At 38.9% G+C, this 22081-nt stretch overlaps 1 protein-coding gene across 2 annotated transcripts in view; it reads left to right on the top strand.

Annotated features, from left to right (window-relative positions):
- pex14 (peroxisomal biogenesis factor 14) overlaps positions 1–22081 on the top strand; it is a 194380-nt gene that overhangs the window by 50310 nt on the left and 121989 nt on the right. The window lies entirely within an intron of this gene.

Here is a 22081-nt window from a genome sequence, read left to right as displayed (position 1 = left end):
CCTGTGAGGCAGCAGTGCTTACCAAAGAGGGAAAAATGCTTGATATCTTCTCTGATTTACCATGGGTCAATATTTTCTCTGAATTTACCCTATTTACTTTATTCAGAGAACGTGAATGACAGAGTGCAATCTTGAATCCGAATCATTTAAATTCCCTTTTATTTACTCTACTTGTCACATCCATAAAGATTTCTATCAAATTTGTTAAACATGACTTTCTCTTTCACAAAACCATGTTGACTCTGTTTGATTGTGTTAAGCCTTTCTAAATGTCATGCTATTTCTCTGTTAATTATACACTCTAGCATATTCCCACAACAGATGTTAAGCTAACTGGCCTATAATTTACTGAAACAAAAATGAAATTGCTGAAAAAGCTCAGGTGGTCTGGCAACATCTGTGGAGAGAAATCAGTTCACATTCTGGGTCGAGTGACCCTTCCTCAGATCAGATATAATTTACTGCTCTGTCTCTCTCTCTTGTCTTGAACAGGGGTGTCACATTAGCAGTTTTCTAATCTACTTGAATCCACCAGGAGTCAGAGAATTCGTGAATATTTCACCAGATGTCTCCATTATCTCTATTGCTGCTTCCTTTTAAATATTTGGATGGCCATCAGACCCTGGCAATTTATCTCTGTGCCATTAGTTTATCAAATACTTTGGCCCTCCTGATTAGATACTGTTACAAGATTTTTCCTCCCATTAGCACCTTGCTTATCACATATCTTGGGCATGTTTACGATGTCCTGCATCATGAAGATCAAAGCAAAATATTGTTTTAAATTAACTGCCATTTCCCTAATCCCTGATATTAATTCCCAATTTGCATCTCTCAAGGGTCTCTCACTTACTTTAGCTATTTCCCTTTTCGTATACCCATAGAAGCTCTTGCTGTTTGTTTATCTTGCTAATTTACTTTCATAATCAATTTTCTCCTGTTTATGTTAGCTATTTAGTCATCAGCTGTTGGTTCTTAAAATTTCCCAATCTTATGATTGCCATTAGTTTTCACCACTTTGTATGCCTTATGTTTGGTTTGGATTCTCTCCTAAACTGCCTATTTTAATCATGGGTGGCTCATCCTTCTTATCAAGTCTTTCTTTCTGACCAGAATAAATTTTTGCTGAGTATTATGAAATATCTACTTGGATGTCTGCCACTGTTCATCCACTGACCTTCCCCTAGTCTATTTTCACAGCCTTCTTCATACCTCTGTATTTGCTCTTATTCAAGTGAAGGACACTAAACCAGGGAGCTGCTCTTCCTCAAACTGAATTTGAAATTCTACTGTGTTGTGATCACTAACCCGTAGAGGATCTTTAACTTTGAGCTGTCTTATTAATCCTTTCTCCTTACATTACTAGATCTAAAATAGCCTGTTCCTGTAGGTTTTGCAATGTACTCCTCTAAAAGTCAATCCTTGATGCAATCTACAAATTTGTCTTCCATATTACCCATGCACTTTTGTGCAGTCAGTATGCAGATCCCATGACAGACGTGCCATTCTCAAATACCTCCGTTATTTACTGATTTATGCTTTGTTCTAAGTTGAGGCAATGCTTCGGAGGCCTTGTCTTTCCCTTGTTATTCCTTACGGGCACCCATACTAATTCCGCATCACAATCTATTCCACCTATGTTACTACTGACCACCACACTGATACCTCTCTTTATTAACAAAGCTACCTCACTACCTTTTGTGTTTTTGCCTATTCTTTCAAAATGTCGGATACCCTGAAATATTGAGTTTCCAGTGTTTTGAACCTCACAACTTATCAACTGAAGGTTTTGAAGTATATATGGCTGCACCTTACCTGAAGGAGTGGATTTGATGGATATGTTCTTTCCTATCCTTTCTCTAAGTTTGTAATATGTACATATGTATTGAAGGTAAATTAGAAACACACGATAAGTGGAAGTTATGTGTAAAAAATCTACTGAAATGTTCTTATAATGGTTTTCTGGATACGATATCATAACTAGGGTCAATTCTGTAAATTGAGTTCTAACAGTTAAAGTCTTACTTTTGTATATTCTTACACTAGTTCTTCTAGGTAGCTGCAAACAATGAATGTGAGTATGAGGAATGTATGTTTTACAAAGCAAATGAGTGGAGAAGCGCTAAATAAACATTGGAAATACCTATTTCCATTATATGAGTACAGGAGAATTAACATTGTGTGAAAGGTTTATTTTTAGAGGAGAAGGATATTGTAGTTGGTACTTTGGGTACGTTTGTATGCAAATATGCAGAAAAAACAGAATTGAGCTTTTCTTTTTATTGAAGTTTGGCATATAACCAGCAGAACTTACTTTTCTCATCTGTATACATTTGCATTATTTTCATGACTGTTGCACCCAATCAAAAGCTTATATCATGTGTGTTGTGCCTAACCGGCAGTTTTTGTGGAGTTTGTAAAATAAAAAAAACATTGTGAAGCAGAATCAGTTGGTTTTCTCCAGCAGTAGTTCCAATCCTCAAGAAATTCATTATGGGTGAGAGACAAGACTAGCTTTACCTGAAAATCTTGCTCAAATGCAAGAAGTTGAACACTTTTACGAAAGACAAGAGCAAGGCTTTGTTACTCACTACCTATTCTATTAATTCTAATAAATGTTCTCCCACCTTTGCTGAAGGCTGTTGAATAATTACCAAAGTACCATTGTGTGGGCTTGCAAAGTCTCCAATATCCTTTGCAGTTTGCCATAGTTCACATTTGAGCTTAGGTAGGCTGTTAAATAGGAAAGAAAAGAAAAAAATGCACATTTTTGTATTGATTTTCTCCTCTTTAGGTGATTCCTAAGGGACTTCACCACCAAAAAATTACCTCTCAATTGTAGTTACAGTCGTGATGTAAAGAAATATAGAACCATTTTTCACACACACAAGTTACAGCAACGTAAGGACAAATTTAACTCTTTTTATCGGACTGGGTACTTGGGGCTGGCATTGGTGCATTTAGACTTTTGAAAAGGAATTTGCTTACACTCTACGTGAAAGGGTCTTGGTTACATTTAAAAACTGCAGGCATTTGGAGTCACAGAATTATTATGGTGCAGAAGGAAACCACTTGGTCCATCGTGCCTACACTGACTCTATTATCTAGTTCAGCTGTATTATCTAATGCCACTCTCCTGCCTTTTTCCCTATACCCCTGCATACCATTATTATCCAAAAACAATTCAATGCCCTCTTGAATGCCTATTCAAGATGGTGATTCAGTATAACATTTAGGATTGGCTGAGACAATCATCCAGTAGACCAAAGAGAGTTGTGAAAAGGGCAAGGGCAAAGGAGTGAGGCTAGACATTTCTCCAAAGACTATCTTGGAAACCAGTAAACATTGTAGGACTGTTTTGTTTAGAGGTCTCTGGTTCGGATGCTTGACCAGGATTATCTGTCTTGGGTCCTTCTGTTAGCTTGTGGATGTTGCGATAAAGTAAAACAGGTGCATGCCATTGATCAGGTTTTTAAAAAATGGAGAACGATCAGGCAGTCTGTCGCTGCAAAGGTTGCACAGGAAGTTAGAATGTGGTTATAGTGGCTAGAAGTTTAAAACAAAAGACCATGGAGGCTGGAAATCTGAATTATGAACACAAGTTGCCAGGTCTGATAGCATCTATGAAGAAGAAAAGCAGAGTGGATGTTTCAGACCTTTCATTTTGTTTGTCAGGCAAGTTAAGCTATTTGAGCAAGCTTTGTGCATTTGTTGTTTTGTATTACTGTATTATGAAGGATGTTTTATTGATTTGAATTAGTTTAAGTCGGCTTGAACATTACTGACATTTGTGTTTCTAAGTACCTCTTACTAATTGACTCCTTGGCCTACCTTTTGAAAAGCATGTATGAGAGCACGTGCAAAAGACTCAATAGCCTGATGTTTGCAATGATCATGAAACTGTTGGCACTTTCCATCATTAATTACTGCTCTAAAACTTAGAAACGTCGATTGTGTACATGTGCAGGTTAACATGGAAATCCAGAAGCCTTGCTAGTGATTTAATACTCCTCCAAAAAGTGCTGCTCACATCCTTGCATTCTACACATTCTTGGAGTGCAGTCCATAAGCAATCAATGAATTGAAGAAAGCTTCTATTTCTACCCTGATAGCCTCACTGAAAGTACCTTTGCAAAGGTATACTGTCTTGAATGGAGTGCAACCGGATTTTTAATGATGTGCTAACTTCATAGATAGTATTCCATATTCTCACTGGGTCTGAAAAGCTCATTTTGTGGAACTCCTTCATTATGATAGAAATTACACATTTTTAAAAATACTACATTTTGAGATGGGTTTACAGGAGTCAGTTGTAAACACTTATGCGTTTTTGAATGCCGATTAGTAAAGCATCCTGTTCAATCAAATTTTCAGTCATTGCTCGCTTGGAACTAGGTGTGAATGTGTACCTTTACTACAGGTGTTTCACGAATCAAACTACTTGTGTGGTTTTTGGTGAACCTGCACAGAACATGAATATTTCAATGAATATAAACTTTGCAGGATACAGGAAAAGAACTGTTTCTGACATGATAGTGCTAGCTTACAAGCAGAAGCAGATTTGTGGTAGTGGTTCCCTCCATGTGAAAAGCTTCTGAACTCAGCCAGTTGGCTGCAAACAGAAAGCACTTTCTTTCCTACAGGGTGGTAGGAGCAATGGAATAAGGTTTTATTTACTTGTGCGCTTTCTAATTGTTGGCTCCAGACTGTCATTAGCAAAAACTTGGATTAACTGCCTGTATTTTCAGCCAGTGAATAGTGTTTGGTGTACTAGCCTTAGAGGGAGGGTAAAGTAAACTCCTCCAACTGAGGCTTTAAAAGCAATTTCACAGCAGAAGGTCCTTGCTCTTTTTCTCTTCGCTCCTCCAGGTACATTTATGTGACAGTACTAACTGCCTTGTACATAACCATAGGCTGAGCAGGAGGTTTTATGCAGATCTTCTGGATTACAGAATTAACAATGCTAGCACCTCCACATTGAGTAACTGGATGTCTCAAAGATCCAGTGATAGATGAGAGTGGTTACGCTGTCAAATTGCATTATCTTTCATTGTGGCGCGATATGGCATAAGTTATCCTTGTATCTCTGAAAATTAACCCTTTACCATCACTTTGCATGCTGCAGACACTTTTTTCAGTAGAAAACTTTAGGGATCTTGCCACTACACAGCCAAGTCTTGTTTAGCTTGAGAGTCTGATTAAGAAGGAGGGGCCCGCTCCTTATTTTTAATTTTACCGAAATACGTAATTTAATTAACACATTTCTTGGGAAGCTGTTTTAAATACAGTTTAAAAAAAAAAGTTTTTGTTATCCTTTTTTATGTTGATTTGGTTTGTGCGCTTGATGCTTAGCATATATCTAAATGGGGGATACCTGTAGTGAAATCTTGACCACATGTCTAAATGGAATCTGCAGCCTCTTCTCGTAAATCATGGAATTTAGTGGATGATTGACATTCCCCTAGTTATACTGCTGATGATATCCTGACATTTAAATACCTCTCGGCCTGGACTGGCGATTGGCTAGGCTGAAGTCCCCAGCCATGCACTCGATCCTGTGTAGACCAGCTGGCGGAAGTATTTGCAGACTTCCTTGGTCTCTTCTTGCTAGGATCTGAAGCCCCCACTTGCTTCAAGAAGACCACCATCCCAGTCCCAAAGAAAAATCATGCTGCATGTCATAATGACTACCACTGTTGGCTCTGACCACCATAATTATAAAGTGCTCCAAGAGTTTAGTCATGGCTCATATCAACTCCAGTCTTCCAGACTGCCTTGATCCTTTGCAATTCACCGGGCACAACAGGTCCACAGCAGGCGCTATCTCCCTGGCCCTACACACATCCCTGGAACATCTAGATAATGAAGATACCTACATCAGGCACCTACTTATATATTTCCTCCTTCAACACCATAATTCCAAATAAACTCATCTCTAAACTCCGAGATCTAGGTCTCGGCTCCCTCTCTCAGTAACTGGATCTTTTGACTTCTTGACCTGTAGACCCCAATCAATCAGAATAGGCAACAACACGTCCCCAACCATAATCCTCAAAACTGGTGCCCTGCAAGGCTGTATATTCAGTCCCCTACTATACTCCTTGTGCCCTCAGGAATGTGTGTCCACGTTCTGCCCCAACTCCATTTACATCTCTTCCAGGTGTGCCCAACTTGAAGAAGTTCTGCCCCTGTCTCCAATAGGATTTCCATTCTAACCCTTCTGTCCTGGTAGTGACAAAGTCTTTGCAAAAACTTGCTTCCATGGCTAGATTTAATTCCCTAGTGACTGTCTGTGTCTCTGGCTCAGACTCACCCCACATAGATTCCAACTGAAGTTTCATCCTTCATATTTTAAATCTACCCAGGATCACAGGTTTCTCTTTGATGGACAACGGCCTTCAGTCAGCTATTCTTGCTGCATTCTCAGAGCTACACTCAGCGCTGTGAGCCACCATTTGCAAACTCTCAACCCCTCTCTCTATCAGCGCCACTTCACCCTGGTTCAGAGCTACCCTGTCCCCAGTTCCACTTCATGCTCTGGCTCATTTGATGTTCTAATGAAGTTTTTTTTCTTTCTTTTGGGATTAAGGAATGCAAACTACAACAACTCGGAGATACCCACGCCCTTCTGGAACCTCTCTCTCCTCCCCACCCCTCTGATTCAATCCTTCTCTCTTACCCCCACCTCTTGTTGAATATTAACTATCCCTTCTGACCTTCAGTGCTCTGCTGCACATTCCGACAACAGCAAAGATCTTAGTTTTATCCCTCGGCGTCCCCATCTCAATGATATTTCGGGTCAGATATGACGTTGAACTTCTCTTCTGTTGACTCTGCCTCCATGTCCGTTTCTTTCAACAAGAGTCCCCTATCCGTCCCATTGATGTCTTCATCCACCTCCAGCACACTCCCTCCATCTGAACCCCACCTCTGGTTTATTTTAAGACTTCATAAAAAAGCTATGAGAATTCTTAACATTATTGGTTCCTGATGTACTGTGAAATCATATGATATTAATTCTGGTTAGGATGGCAGATTTCCTTCTCTAAAGGACATGAGTGAACCAGATGCATTTCTCCTGACAATCATCAATGGTTTCATGGTCATCATTCGACTCTTAATGTCAGATTATTATTGAATTCGAATTCCACCAGCTGCCATGATGGGATTTAAACCCAGGTCCCCAGAGCATTAACTGGGTCTCTGGACTAATAGTCTAGAGATAAATACCACTAGGCCATCGCCTACCCCTTAATAGAGTACATGTTAAGTGACACACCAAAGGTTACCACACTTTCAACACGCACTGCCCTTTAGAGTACCTGACCTCAACAAAAAAGGGAGATGCTTTACTGTTGTCGATCAACTGGTCTACATGGAGGTGGCAGAGTGATTCAGTCTGTTTGTCTTCAGTGCTGATATTTGCAGCTAAAGGACATTGGTGGGATCATTTAATCCAATTGTCTTGAATTTGTGCTGGTTCTGCCAATGGAAATTGCAGCTAGGAATTTGGTACCTTCTTCTATGAGACAGTTATCAGGCGGTCGATTCTCTATTTCGGTGCCAGCTGATCTACTGTCAGAAATAACTAGCAGGCCCATCTTCCACTGATGCCCTGTCATTTAGGAAGGGAAATCATGGACAATGTGGGATGTGGAGAATAGATGTTCCATTATGTATCCAAGATGACGTTATTAGAGTTTTTGTTGAATGCTGGTTTCAGTTGGATATGAACATTCTATTTTTTTTTACCCCTCCTCATGTCTGATGCAAGCCATTTTGTGATAGAAGGGCGGAGGAGAGAAATGAGTATCTTCAGAAACTGGCCTGTTTGTTTTCTGCAGTCTAATACCTGCTGGTCATAGTAAACACATTTATTTTAAGATTTCATAAAAAGCCATGAGAATTCTGCGCATTATCAGTTCCTGATGTACTATGAAATCATATGATATTAATTCTTTGAGATGGAGGAGTTTTATTTGTAAAACACTTTTCATCACTGTTTCTAAAATTATACAATGCAAAGAAACATCATATGGTAAAATGCATAAGCTTGGTGTTGAATCCGGCTGCTCAAGGCAGATGGTGGCTAGCCTTCGGCACGTTTATCTGATTTTTGGCTAGACTTAAAGCCAGTAACACAATTTTTTTAACTTTGCTTATTGCATGTTACCTATCCCTGTTTTCCCTCTGAAAGGTTTTGTTTCCCATTTTTATAACCTTCGAGTGTGGCCTGCGATACTTCACTAGACAGTGCCGCTCTGCAGACACTTGGTTGTTACAGGAATTCTGAACAACACTTGACACCATCCAGGACAAAGCAGCCTGCTTGATTGGGATTGCGTCCAGAAGCATCCACTCCCTCCACCACCAACGCTCAGCAGCAGCAGTGTGTACCATCTACAAGATGCACAGCAGAAATTCACCAAAGGTCCTCAGCGCACCTTCCGAACCACAACCACTTCCATCTAGAAGGACAAATGCAGCAGATACATGGGAACACCACCACCTTCAAGTTCCCCTCCAAGCTTCTCACCGTCCTCACTTGAAAATATGTTGCCGTTCCTTCAACGTCGCTAGATCAAAATCCTGGAATTCCCTCCCTAGTGGCACTGTGGGTCAACCTACGGCAAGTGGACTGCAGCAGTTCAAGAAGGCAGCTCACCACCACCTTCTCAAGGGCAACTAGGGACGGGCAATAAATGCTGGCCAGCAAGCGACAAATTAATCCCATAAATGAAAAAAAAAATGACTGTTATTGGGTCGTTAAGTTAATGTTGTTCCTGATGACCTGACTGAACTGGTGGATTTGAGCCCTGTGTGTATATCTAGTCACTTTTATAGAAAGGATGTGGACGCACTGGAGGGAGTGCAGAGACCATTTGCAAGGCATTTATTTGAGGAAAGCATGAACAGACTAGGTTTCTTTTTTGTTGGCTGGGGTTTGGGATAACACTGGGGGAGTGACCTAATAAATCGTTATAAAATGATGAAAGTTTTGATCAAGTTGATACAAAGAAAATGTCTCCACTTGTAGGGAAGAGCATAACCAGAAGCTATTAAGATAGTCACCAAATGATTGAATAGCGAATTCAGAGGAGACTTCTGTTCAAAGTGTGTTGAGAATGTGTATCTCTCTATCACAGGAAATGATTGGTGTGAATGGTATAGGTATGCATTTTAAGGGGAAGCTGGACAAGCAAATGAGAGAGAAGGTCATAGAGGGTTATGCTGACAGATTTAGTTGAGGAAAGACAGGAGGTGGTTCAGGAGGAGTATAAGTGTTGACATCAACTGGTTGGACCAGATAGCGTGTTTCTGTGCTGTGTATACATTGTAATCTTATGCGATTTGTTGCCAACGGGGAGTGTCAATGTTAGTGGAGCCAGTGCTGTACCAATGAACCATACCAAGTTGTGTTTACTCATTTTGACAAGGAGCTTTATTCTTAGAATCATTGATCAGATGACCCCATTTTGATTCCATTAGAGATATAGTTTTTAAAACAATAGACTGTTCAGAGTGGCATATTGTTTAATATTTGTGACCAGAGCAACTATTTTATTATGTGCATTAAGATATAATGAGAAGACAGCATGTGTACCCAAAGTTAAGGTTATGTGACTAAAATTTCAACAAAACACCTCCAAGTTAACTTTGCTTTTCCCACTGAGTCACTTATCCAGGGCATTGATACTTAGAATAGCATAAGTCACCTAAGTCCTGAAACTCTTGTATTCTAGATAGCTACAAATCTTTGAAATTAGAAGCTAATAAATGCCAAACACTTTAGGATTGTATATCTTAATCAAAAGTTTTTAGATTTGTACCCACAGATTTGAACATCAGTGAAATATTCCCTGCTCCTTGTATAACAATAAGCCTGGGGCATTAAGGTGAAAGTGTTAAACAAATAATAATCACTTGTCACATGTAAGAGCAAAGGAAAATATCCAGTTGCATCAAATCTATTCTAACTGCTGACTTCATATATCTATATCCTATCAAAATGAAAGCATTCAAGCAACTACTGCTGTTATCAAATCACTCATGAATCCTGCTAATTAAAATAGAGCTTCATTCTTTTTAAACCATCGTTTGACAGGAACTTGAGACTGGCATAACAAGGTTTAGACATGTTATGAGCCTTTATTGCATAAAAGGTACTTTTACATGAATGTACAGTCAAGTGTAAAATGAATTGATCTGCACAGACTGAATTTCGTGCTTGCTAATGATTCCTTTTCCAGCTTTTTACTTGAAGCAACAACGTAATAGCATCTGAACTGATCATCTTTTGATTAATTAATTTATCAAACAGCTTGCAGCTTTGATAAAGTAATTTATGTAGCTTTCTTAAACATCCATGTTGTAAGCCAACAATATTGTCAATAACCATTAAATGAATTTTTTAAAAAAAATGCTAGTTGGAAATGAGTATCTGAAACCAAATATGTAGTATTTCAAAAGGTGTGATGTTTGAAGTGCTGGCTTAAGTTTAAACTTGCAGAATTGCTCACAAACTGTTTGATTCAGTGGAATCAATTTCCTGTGTTTCAAGTGTTCAATTCAACATGGATTGAATCTTACAGCACAGAAGGAGGCCATACAACTTACTGTGCCTATGCCAGCTCTTTGATAGTGTGATCCAATTAGTCCCACGCCTCTCTTCTTTCCCAATAGTCTTGCTAATTCTCTTTATTTCAAGAATGAATGGCCTACTCCTCCTTTTTCTCCAAATTCCTATTTATATCTGATTCCCTTTTGGAAGTTATTGTTGAATCTGATTCTACCACCCTTTCAATGAGTACATTCTAGACCATCATAAATCGTTGGGTAAACAAAATTCTTCTCATCTGGTTCTCTTGCCAGTTATCTTAAGGCTCTGTTTATCAAAAAAATGCCAATTGTATGTGGTGCAGTTTACACACACTGAAGCACAGTGTTGCAGTGCTACATCATTGCCAAGCTACAGTATGGTAGCTGCCTGTCACAAAGATGGTACCATCCATTTATTCACACTGGCAAAATAAACACATGAAGGTAGTATATAACATCAGGAAATAATTTGTAAGACAAAACTTTTTAGAAAGTTTGTATTCAAGAATAATGTGGTCTTACAACACTTTTCTAAACAGTTTTGTGAGACCACTAATCAGTGTTTTGTTTTTGCTATGCAATCTAAGACAGAATGCTACTCTGTGAACAGTGTGGGGATCATGCTAAGGGCTAATTATGTACACTTCATGCTATTTTGTCTTTTTTTTAATTCATAGCTAATACTTTGAGTCTAGTTTTTGCATTCTGTATCTGGAACTCATGTACTGTCTGTGTCTCTGTGCTGTAATGTGGATCTACGGTACACGTTGTGTCAATCCACATCCCATCAACAGGCTGATGCCGTCATGGATGATAGGCTGATCTGTGCATGTAGAAGCAGACTGACAACAAATGCCTAGTCACAAGGGCCATCTTCATTGTAGGCTCTGATGGCGATCTGCACAAGCACAGTTGACAATAGTTACTCTGTCTTGAATCTTTTGTACTTTGATTACTGGCACATCGGTCAGTTTTTTTCTTATTAATTGTGTTAAAAAACTATTTTGCATACTTCTGTATTAAATGTCCCCCTTACCCTTTATTCTGTAAGAAGAACAATCCCAGCTTCTCTACTCATTCCACAAAACTGATGACCCTCTTCCCTCGTATCATAGAGACAAATCTCCTGTGCACCCTCCTGAAGGTCTGAACATTCATCCTAAAGGATGATTTAGGCTAACAGCCAATAATTTTAGGAAAATTGTGTTCAATCAGCCATGAAAACATTGGTTTTCAAACAGATAACTTAGTTTGGCAAAAGAATCTTCTTTTCTTGAAAAGCTTTTATTAATAGCTTGTTTTATTCTTTGGCTCTTGAGTTATCAATAACAGCTTGACTACATTTCAGAAGGGATTCTGAGTGGGGAGATAACACAATGTCAGTATGAGTTGCTGAGCTGTATTATCTCATCATCTCAGTATAGCTGGCACCAGAATTTTTCACATCTGTTTCTTTATTTTACCACAGAGCACTTGTGATCGCTTCCAACTTTTAGCCAGCAGTGGAAGTGAGTAGAATTTAGTCCCTTGCTAATTCTGATACTTGGGGGCCAGGCACAGTACAAAAGGTGGGGCAGAGATTGTGACTTCTTTCAGCGAAATGCTGATAGTCTTTCAAATTCCACACAATAGATTGGGACTTCGATCAATTCTGTCTTGCAGTCCTAACAGTGAAAGACTGAGCTAAAAGGCTGTAGATAAGACCTTGGTTCTAATTTTGACTGATATGTACATTGAAACTTGTGTCGGAACCTTTGTTCTCAACAGCTTTCATTTAAAACGTTCTGATTATTTACTATAGTGGGGAGTGTAATTTATAATGCATTGTGAGTTTAGCATTAATGTGAAGAAGTTTCAGTTTCGCAGACAACCCAAAGTCAGTGTCAGTACCTAGGAGATGAAAACTCAGACTGGATGTTAAGTGTAAGGAAGTACGAGTCACATCTTCAAAGATCCTTGTTGTAGTGTCTGGTTGGGTCTGGACTCTGGATTTAGTTGTGTAATCCATGCAAAATAAACATGTATCTTAGTGTCTCGGGTGTATTAGAGTGTATCCCAGCTGATGAAACACTTTGGCATTGTAATCACTGATGTATTGGAAGTAATATGGTTGTTAATTTAGACACAGCAAGATCTCACCTAATAGAAATTAAATGAGTGACCAGGGTTATAATGGTTGAAGTATTACTGGGAGAAATGCCTTGATCTTCCTTGTATTCTGTTATGGAATCTTTATGCCAGGATAAAGAAGGGAATGAATATATTTTAATCTCTTAGCTAGAGACAGCTCCCGTGATTGTGCAAATTCCCACAGCTCTGCACTGAGGTGTCAGAGAGAGTTATAAGTTCGAGACTTTGGAGCTGTCCTTTGGTTTGAACCCACAATGTTTAACTGAGAGGTGAGAACATAACTGTTGTGCAAATTTGCCCTTAAATTATGAACTTTAGTTCCAATGTATGGTAAAGTAACATTAGTTCCATGAAAGTTTTCTTCTGCGATATTGTGTGGTTATTAATTACTGCAGACTGCTGATCAAGGTTATTTGAATCACTGTAGTGGTTACTTGAACTTTCTGACTACCAGAGGTAATCCTGCATGACTGCCATTTTTGATATTATAGCATGATGCTATTGGAAGGTGTTTAATGAAAGTTTGAGTTTTTTTTTGGAAGATTTTCTGTTGTCTTATAGGGAATATAGATATTTATGTCAATAATTTAAAATTGGGCCTTCGATAGAAGTATAGGAAGATCAAGACCAAGAAACAGCATTGTGATGTGTAAGATATAAACTTATCCCACTCGCCATACTTGTGTCTGACAACATATGAATATGATACAGTGGTAAATAGTGCTTGATTAAACCTATCTAGGCTGTGTGAACTTTGAGAAATGTAAAAATAACGTGGCAAATGAGGAGTTAACTGAGCAAGAACCTATCTTTCCCTGCCCCCTTAAAGGAAATGAGATGTTATGATGTACAACTCTATAAATGGACACAGCTACAAACAACTGAATTGGGTTATAATTGATTTGAGGTGTTACAAGATAATTGGTTTGCAGGAGCATTGCCATTAGTGAAAAAGTGCCACTTTCATAAGATAACCCAATAGCTGCAGTCAATTCAAAGCACCTGGGTACATTTTGCTTTTGGCTTGAAAGGAGACGATGAGCCTCAGCTAGGGGGAGCACCATGATTATTGTTCTGTGTGCGTGCATGTGTGCTTTGTTGTTAATGTGTAAACAGATGGAAATTTATAGTTACTTCATTCCATCTCGCTTTTATAAAGTTTACTTAGGTTTTGCAGCCTTTGAATTTGGTGTCTAGTTTGTCATTTAAATTAATGTGCTATAAAATAGGAGAGTATTTCCTAAAATAATTTGATTATAATAATCTGTAATATATCAATCCGATAGAAAGGGTCATCTTTACAGAAACAAATCTTTGCGGAAGTATTGATGCTGTCTAGTTTCCCTTGAAGTCTGACCCCTCTACCTAATATGAATAGAACTTTAGGAAGTGATTGCCTAGTGCCTGACTCAGAAATCAAGTAAAAATGAGAACATCACAATTGTCAATGTATATAATTATAAATATAGGCTAGTAGTTTCAGTGTGAATAAAATGGTAGTAAATAAACCAACAGCTTCAATGGTTTTATTTGGAAAACATGATATTGAATTACATTGGTATATAATAATTAAACATATTGTCAGTATAGCATTCCAGGACAAGACAAATCAAATCTTGATCAACAATGATCATAAGATTTTAACTATTTATTCTGTCTGTAAGTTCCATCAGTTCAGTCAGTGCTTCCCAAACTGAGATTCACAGCAGGTGGGGTCCTAATCTTCCTCTTCCTCCTCCTCCTCCTCCTCCTCCTCCAAGACTGGGCCTTGCACACGTACCAAAGCCCGATGGTGTCCTTCTCCAGCCATGCCCGGCTTGTCTATCGGAACCTCTTCTAAGCAGAGAGGAAGTTAAGTGATGGACCCAATTGGTACGTGAAGACTGCTTTATAGGCATTTTATTGGGCTGCAGGCCATGAATGAGAATATGCTTGTCCCATATTTGCACAAAGAGGGATTGCAGCTGCAAGGCTTCTCTCTGGGCTGTACCTGGGTTCCTGTCCTTTATGGAACAGTGTACAGCAGAGATCATACATGGCCTTCCTGGGCTGGGAAGCAGGTCGAGAGGGAATTCACTAAGTCTTCCATCTCTGGGGAATTTGTAGAGCTTGGTTAAGATCTACATGAAATAATATTTGTATGAAGTTTTTTGAAACACACATTTTCATATTTATATGTTGTGTATGTTAATCTGTCATGTGTAAATTTTAATTAAATGTTGAATGTTAGCTGTGATGATTTATTACTGTTTCGTGTTAGGGAAGAAATTGCGGGGGCCCTAACAACAGAAAAATTTGTATTATCTATAACCATGGTTGAGGTGCAGGAGGACTGGAGGGTGGCTAATGTTGTGCCTTTATTTAAGAAAGCCTGCAAAGAGAAGCCTGGGAACTGTACACCTGTAACCTGACATTGGTGGTGGGTAAGTTGTTGGAAGTGATTCTGAAAGATGGGATTTACGTGTATTTGGAGAGCCAAGGACTGATTAGAGATAGTCAGCATAGATTTGTGTAAGGGAAATAGTGTCACACAAACTTGATTGAGTTTTTGAGGAAGTAACCAAAAAGATTGAGTGTAGAGCAGTAGACATTGTTTATATGGACTTTAGTAAAGCCTTTGACAAGATTCTGCATGAGGACTAATTAGTAAAGTTAGATCACATGGAATTCAGGATGAGATTGCCAAATGGATACAAAATTGGCTTGACAGCAGGAGACAGAGGGTGGCGTGGAGGGTTGTTTTTCGGACTGGGGCCTGTGAACAGTGGGGTGCCACAGGGATTGGTACTGAGTCCACTTTTGTTTGTCATTTATATAAGTGAATGAGATGAGAATATAGGAGGCATGATTAGTAAGTTTGTGGATGATGCCAAAATTGGTGGTACAGTGGACAGTGAAGAAGGTTGTCCAAGATTACAAAGAAATCTTGATCAATTGGGTCAATGGGCTGAGGAGTGGCAGATGGAGTTTAATTTGGATAAATGCAAGGTATTACATTTTGGTAAACCAAGCAAGGACAGGACTTGTATAGTTAATGGTAGGGCCCTGGGTTGTATTGTTGAACAGAGAGACCTAGGGGTTCAGGTACTTGCTTGTTTGAAAGTTGCATCACAGGTAGACGGGGTGGTTAAGCTGTTTAGCGTGCTTGCCTTCATTGCTCAGACCTTTTACTATAGGAGTTGGAATATCATGTTGAGGTTGTATAGAACATTGGTGAGGTGTGTTCTGGAGTATTGCACGCAGTTCTAGTCACCCCGCTATAGAAAGGATATTATTAAATCAGAGAGGGTTCAGAAAAGACTTAACAAGATGTTGCCAGGAATGGAAGGTTCGAGTTATAAAAATAAGCTGCAGCCTTATTCGCTGGCCTGTAGGAGGTTGAGGGGTGACCTTACAGAGGTTTATAAAATCAGTAGGGGCATAGATAAGGTGAATGGTGAGAATCTTTTCCCTAGGATGGAGGAGTTCAAAACTAGGGGACATATTTTTAAGGTGAGAGGAGGAAGTTTTGAAAAGGACATGAGGGGTGACTTTTCTACACAGTTCATGTGTGGAATGAACTGCCAGAGGAAGTGGTTGATGCAGATACAGTTACAGCGTTTAAAAGACAATTGGAAAAGTACATGAATGGGAAAGGTTTGGAGGGAAATAGGCCAAGTGCAGGCAAGTGGGACTTGTTTAGTTTGGGAACATGGTCAGTGTGGACTGAAGCAAAGGATTTGTTTCCATGTTGTATGACTCTGTGACTATAACTGTATCTGGACATTAACTTTCAAGTGTTAAAATGGAGCCACATTGAAAAATAGTTCAGGACTCTCTTTCCAATATTTCTGAATGAACTCATTTATATTTAGAAAAAAAAAACAAAGGAATATATACAAGTAAAATTTACTCTTGCATTCGTGCTCTTGTTTTTGTAGACATGCAAAGCAAGATGCTTTAGAGTACAGAAAGTGAAGTGTTTAATTACTTGTTTATTTCTATGTGACTATTTCGTATGTGAATGGCCCTAAGTGGTTAAAATGAAAATTAAACCACTTTTCAGTGAACCTCCATGCATGCAAATGATCACACTTTTGGAGGGCAATCGACCAAGCAGCTCCATGATCCAGTTGAGTAACTTTCATAAATTTCTGTTACCCAAGTCATCCTTCCTTTCTTCAGTTTAAGAAAAAGGGTTACAGTCAAGATGGAAGGATTCGAAGGTGCCTCCTCAATCATGATAATTGGCATTTATCTGCTTATTGTAGAATCATACAGGACAGAAGAGCCCTTTGGCCCATCGAGTCTGTACTGCCAAAAATAGACTTTGACCTACACTAGTCTCACTTTCCTGCAGTATGCTCATAGCCTTGAATGCTATGATGTTTCATGTTTTTGTGGAGAAAATACTTTAAATTATTCAGGGAATTCCCACCCCCAACATTTGAGGATACCTTTGTAAATATGATTGATTAAACTTTCCAGAGGGCTGTGCTGGGCTGTTGAAATGGAGGATGGAAATACAGATTGAAGCAATTTCCATTGCAGTGCCAGTTTTTGTTTATTTAAACAGTTGAAATTTCCTTAAACTGCAGATTGATTAATTTCGTTCCTTTGCAGCCATACTTTCTACATAAATAAGTGCCTGTCTGTGACACAAGTAACACTTTTATTGCTTATCTGATTAAAGCATAGCATTTTACAATGAAAGTCTTAAAAAAAACCCTAAACACATAAGTTTACTTGCTTTCTTTATTCACCAAATATGTTGCAAAATCATTTTAAAATGTTATAGGCAAAGTTGCCAAAGTACTACTGGACCATAGGGCTGCTTTCTCATTAGAGATGACTGGTGGTTGTTTAACCTGATGGTCACCATGCCTCAGGAGAAGGGAGATATTGAGAAACAGAATTCTTCGTAGTAACCTCAGCTAGAACATAGAACGTAGAACATTACAGCGCAGTACAGGCCCTTCGGCCCTCGATGTTGCGCCGACCTGTGAAACCAATCTGAAACCCATCTAACCTACACTATTCCATTATCATCCATATGTTTATCCAATGACCATTTAAATGCCCTTAAAGTTGGTGAGTTTACTACTGGTGCAGGCAGGGCATACCACGCCCTTACTACTCTCTGACTAAAGAACCTACCTCTGACATCTGTCCTATATCTATCACCGCTCAATTTAAAGCTATGTCCCCTCGTGCTAGCCATCACCATCCGAGGAAAAAGGCTCTCTCTGTCCACCCTATCTAATCCTCTGATCATCTTGTATGTCTCTATTAAGTCACCTCTTAACCTTCTTCTCTCTAACGAAAACAGCCTCAAGTCCCTCAGCCTTTCCTCATAAGACCTTCCTTCCATACCAGGCAACATCCTGGTAAGTCTCCTCTGCACCCTTTCCAATGCTTCCACATCCTTCCTATAATGCGGCAACCAGAACTGTACGCAATACTCTGCGCCAGAGTTTTGTACAGCTGCAACATGACCTCATGGCTCCGAAACTCAATCCCTCTACCAATAAAACCTAACACACCGTACGCCTTCTTAACAACGCTATCAACCTGGGTGGCAACTTTCAGTGATCTATGCACATGGACACCGAGATCTCTCTGCTCATCCACACTACCAAGAATCTTACCATTAGCCCAGTGCTCTGTATTCCTGTTATTCCTTCCAAAGTGAATCACCTCACACTTTTCCGCATTAAACTCCATTTGCCACCTCTTAGCCCAGTTCTGCAGCTTATCTATGTCCCTCTGTAACCTGCAACATCCTTCCACAACTCCACCGACTTTAGTGTCATCTGCAAATTTACTAATCCTTCTACGCCCTCATCCAGGTCATTTATAAAAATGACAAACAGTAGTGGCCCCAAAACAGATCCTTGCGGTACACCACTAGTAACTGAACTCCAGGATGAACATTTCCCATCAACCACCACCCTCTGTCTTCTTACAGTTAGCCAATTTCTGATCCAAACCACTAAATCACCCTCAATCCCATGCCTCGTATTTTCTGCAATAGCCTACCATGGGGAACCTTATCAAACGCTTTACTGAAATCCATATACACCACATCAACCGCTTTACCCTCATCTACCTGTTTGGTCACCTTCTCAAAGAACTCAATAAGGTTTGTGAGGCACGACCTACCCTTCACACAACTGTGTTGACAATCCCTAATCAAATTATTCCTTTCTAGATGATTATAAATCCTATCTCTTATAATCCTTTCCAACACTTTACCCACAACCGAAGTAAGGCTCACTGGTCTATAATTACCAGGGTTGTCTCTACTCCCCTTCTTGAACAAGGGGACAACATTTGCTAGTCTCCAGTCTTCTGGCACTATTCCTGAAGACAATGACGACATAAAGATCAAAGCCAAAGGCCCTGCAATCTCCTCTCTAGCTTCCCAGAGAATCCTAGGATAAATCCCATCCGGCCCAGGGGACTTACCTATTTTCGCACCTTCCAGAATTGCTAACACCTCCTCCTTATGAACCTCAATCCCGTCTAGTCTAATAGACTGTATCTCAGTATTCTCCTCGACTACATTGTCTTTTTCCTGTGTGAATACTGATGAAAAATATTCATTTAGCTCCTCTCCTATCTCTTTGGACTCCAAGCACAACTTCCCACTACTGTCCTTGACTGGCCCTAATCTTACTCCAGCTCGAGCTGGAATTTAACCCCAGCTGTTGCCATTGCTCTGTATCACAAACCAGCCATCCAGCCAACTGAGCTACCGAAGTAGAACTTGTTGGCAACCATTTTAAATTATTCAGTTAGTGGTGATAAGTCCAAGAGGTTGATTCATCTCATCTAGTCATTGATTGTAGATATTTTTTTTAGAGACATTCCTGGCTCTCAAAATGCTACTAGACATGTTAATTTAATCGAAGTAAATTGAGCTATTTAATCACTTTGCCCTTTTTTAAAATTCGTAGTAGCTGTTGCTTACTTTTATAGTTTGTCATTCATTGACCTTGATGACTGGTGGCTTTCATTTCCACTTGCTCATTGTTGATGGTTTGGTGTGTGATATATTTGTTTTGTAGTTTGCTGCTGTTTCATGAATGTGAAATTTGAACTTTTCGGGTGCAAGTGAGACAAACTTGCATGTAGTCAGCCATGATGTCAGTGTAAAGGACAAAATGTGTTAGACATTATAAGCTTTTTTAAAAAATGTATAGCTTGTCATTAATAATTTTACGGTTATTTTCCAGATCTGTATAATTTTATTTTGTACTGGTTTTAAAATAAATTTTAATATGTGCAATATAACAGGTAAAAACAGGAGCATTCTGCCTCTTCCCTCATGTCACATATGAAATGCAATCAATCAATGGCTTCAGAAATTCTATCCTTCACATAAGTGTTTATTTCAGAACAACATTTGCCATCTAGCTCGTCCAGTATATTAATTCCTGATTTTTGAGCAATTGCAGATGAATCTGTTGACTTCAGCTGAAACGATTTCCTAAACTAAATGCACATGTGGAGTTTTTGTTTGAGGTTGGATGGGTTGAACAGACTGTTTATTTTAAGCTCTCGCCAATTAGACTTCCTTCTGTTTCTTACAAATCCTTACAAATAGAGAGCCTACAAACTTCGATAAATGTTAGTTGAATGGGGGAGGTGGTGACCCAAAGAAATTGGGTTTTAAATATCCAGCTAAAGGAATGGCAGAATCCAGATAGAAATCTGACAGTTTAAGGAGCATGGTGGTGAAATAATTTAGTCTTGAAAAACAATTGTGGTGTAACCTATTGATTGAGTAGTGCCTTCATTTTACTTACAATGTAAAGTATTCCTTCCAAAGATGGACACTCATACTTTCAATACCTTACTGTTTACTTCACTTTTCAGTCGTTAAGCTTCATTTCAGATATTCCTTTTTTAACAGGGTTTCTCTAAATAAATTACTAACGACTGCTTCCCTGCAATTTGACAGTCTTTTTCTGAAATCATCTATGTTTTAAGCAAAAATGTCGATCAAAACCTTTTAACTAATTATAGAAGATTTTAAAAATTGAATCAGACTGACCACAGGTGTCAGAACTGAATGTTTTGGCTACAGTTGCTTTAATTTCCTTTTGCATTGAGTAATGCGTTTTATGCCTAGACAACTTTCCTAAATGATATCTCTCTTTGTCATTCTACTAAATTGTGTAATACAAAACTTACCCAAAAAAAACTAATTAAGTCGTTCAGCCTGTATCATATGGATGCACTCAAATGTCATAATGGACTGCATAGATTTGGCAGTTGATTTTCTGTTTAATGCTGACGTTGACATCTATTTTTCAATAAAGTTTCTAAATTGCAATTAGACAAATGACAGGTTTGTTTACAGTTGTGATAAGATACTTGTGTGTTGCATTTCTTTAAAGTAAAGCACAAAATGCAGTCTGCAGATAAACCAAGAAGGAAGTGGAAGATATGTACTGAAAAATATGCACTTCTGAATTCCTTACTTCACAACAATTCCCTCTCTAAGGGATTTATCAAAAACAGTTTCCATCTGGGCATGCTAAGCTTTGTGGTATCAAAACTCACATGTTTCCTGTTATATTTAAAGCTTGCTAACTCATGAAAGTGCTCACAGATGCTCTTGGGTATCTATCAATAATACATTTTCAAATTAATGTAAATACACTTTCATTATTTTTGTTTAATGATTTGCACTGTTATGGGTTTATCATTACATTTAAAGAGAATTCTATGGGCTGAAGGCAGATTTTGAGGTAAGAGGAAGCCGTTCAAATGAGGTAGGTTTGATCTGAATTGAACTGAATAAGTGTCCTAATGGTGATTTGAGCTGACACTAAGCCTGATCTACCACGTGGATTCTGCCTACCATGCGGTCTGGGCGGGAGGGTTGTGATACAGTATAGAGGCTGCTCATTTAGATTAGACTGTCCCTCCTTTGAGCTTGATGCACCTTTGTCTCCTTGATGCAACTTACTGAAGAGGGTCTATTGTCTGACTCTCTGGAGTTGCAGTAAACTTGCTTATTAAAATACTAATGTACAGAATCCTGATTTTTTTTAAATTCCATCTCTTGGGTGCAGTCAGTTCTTCATGTCTGAGTCTTGACAGCACGTGACCGCTGATGTCCATGTTAAGTCATTTTCTATATCATCTCATCAACATATGCATTCGCATTTTACTGTAAGAGTGACTATGGGACAGCAGGGAAGAATTTAAATGAGTAAGGTAGAAGGGGCAAACATTGAAGTGGAAAAAAACGCAGAGGGCAGATTCTTTGCAACAAGAATTGGACAGAAGCTGTCAATCTGAATGCACAAAGTGACACAAAAATGTCAGTTTACAAATAACATAATCACATGGAGAAATT

This window comes from Rhincodon typus, chromosome 31 (genome assembly GCF_021869965.1).
Source record: "Rhincodon typus isolate 14 chromosome 31, sRhiTyp1.1, whole genome shotgun sequence".
Classification (NCBI taxonomy): domain Eukaryota; kingdom Metazoa; phylum Chordata; class Chondrichthyes; order Orectolobiformes; family Rhincodontidae; genus Rhincodon; species Rhincodon typus.
This window is presented reverse-complemented; position numbering and strand designations above follow the sequence as displayed.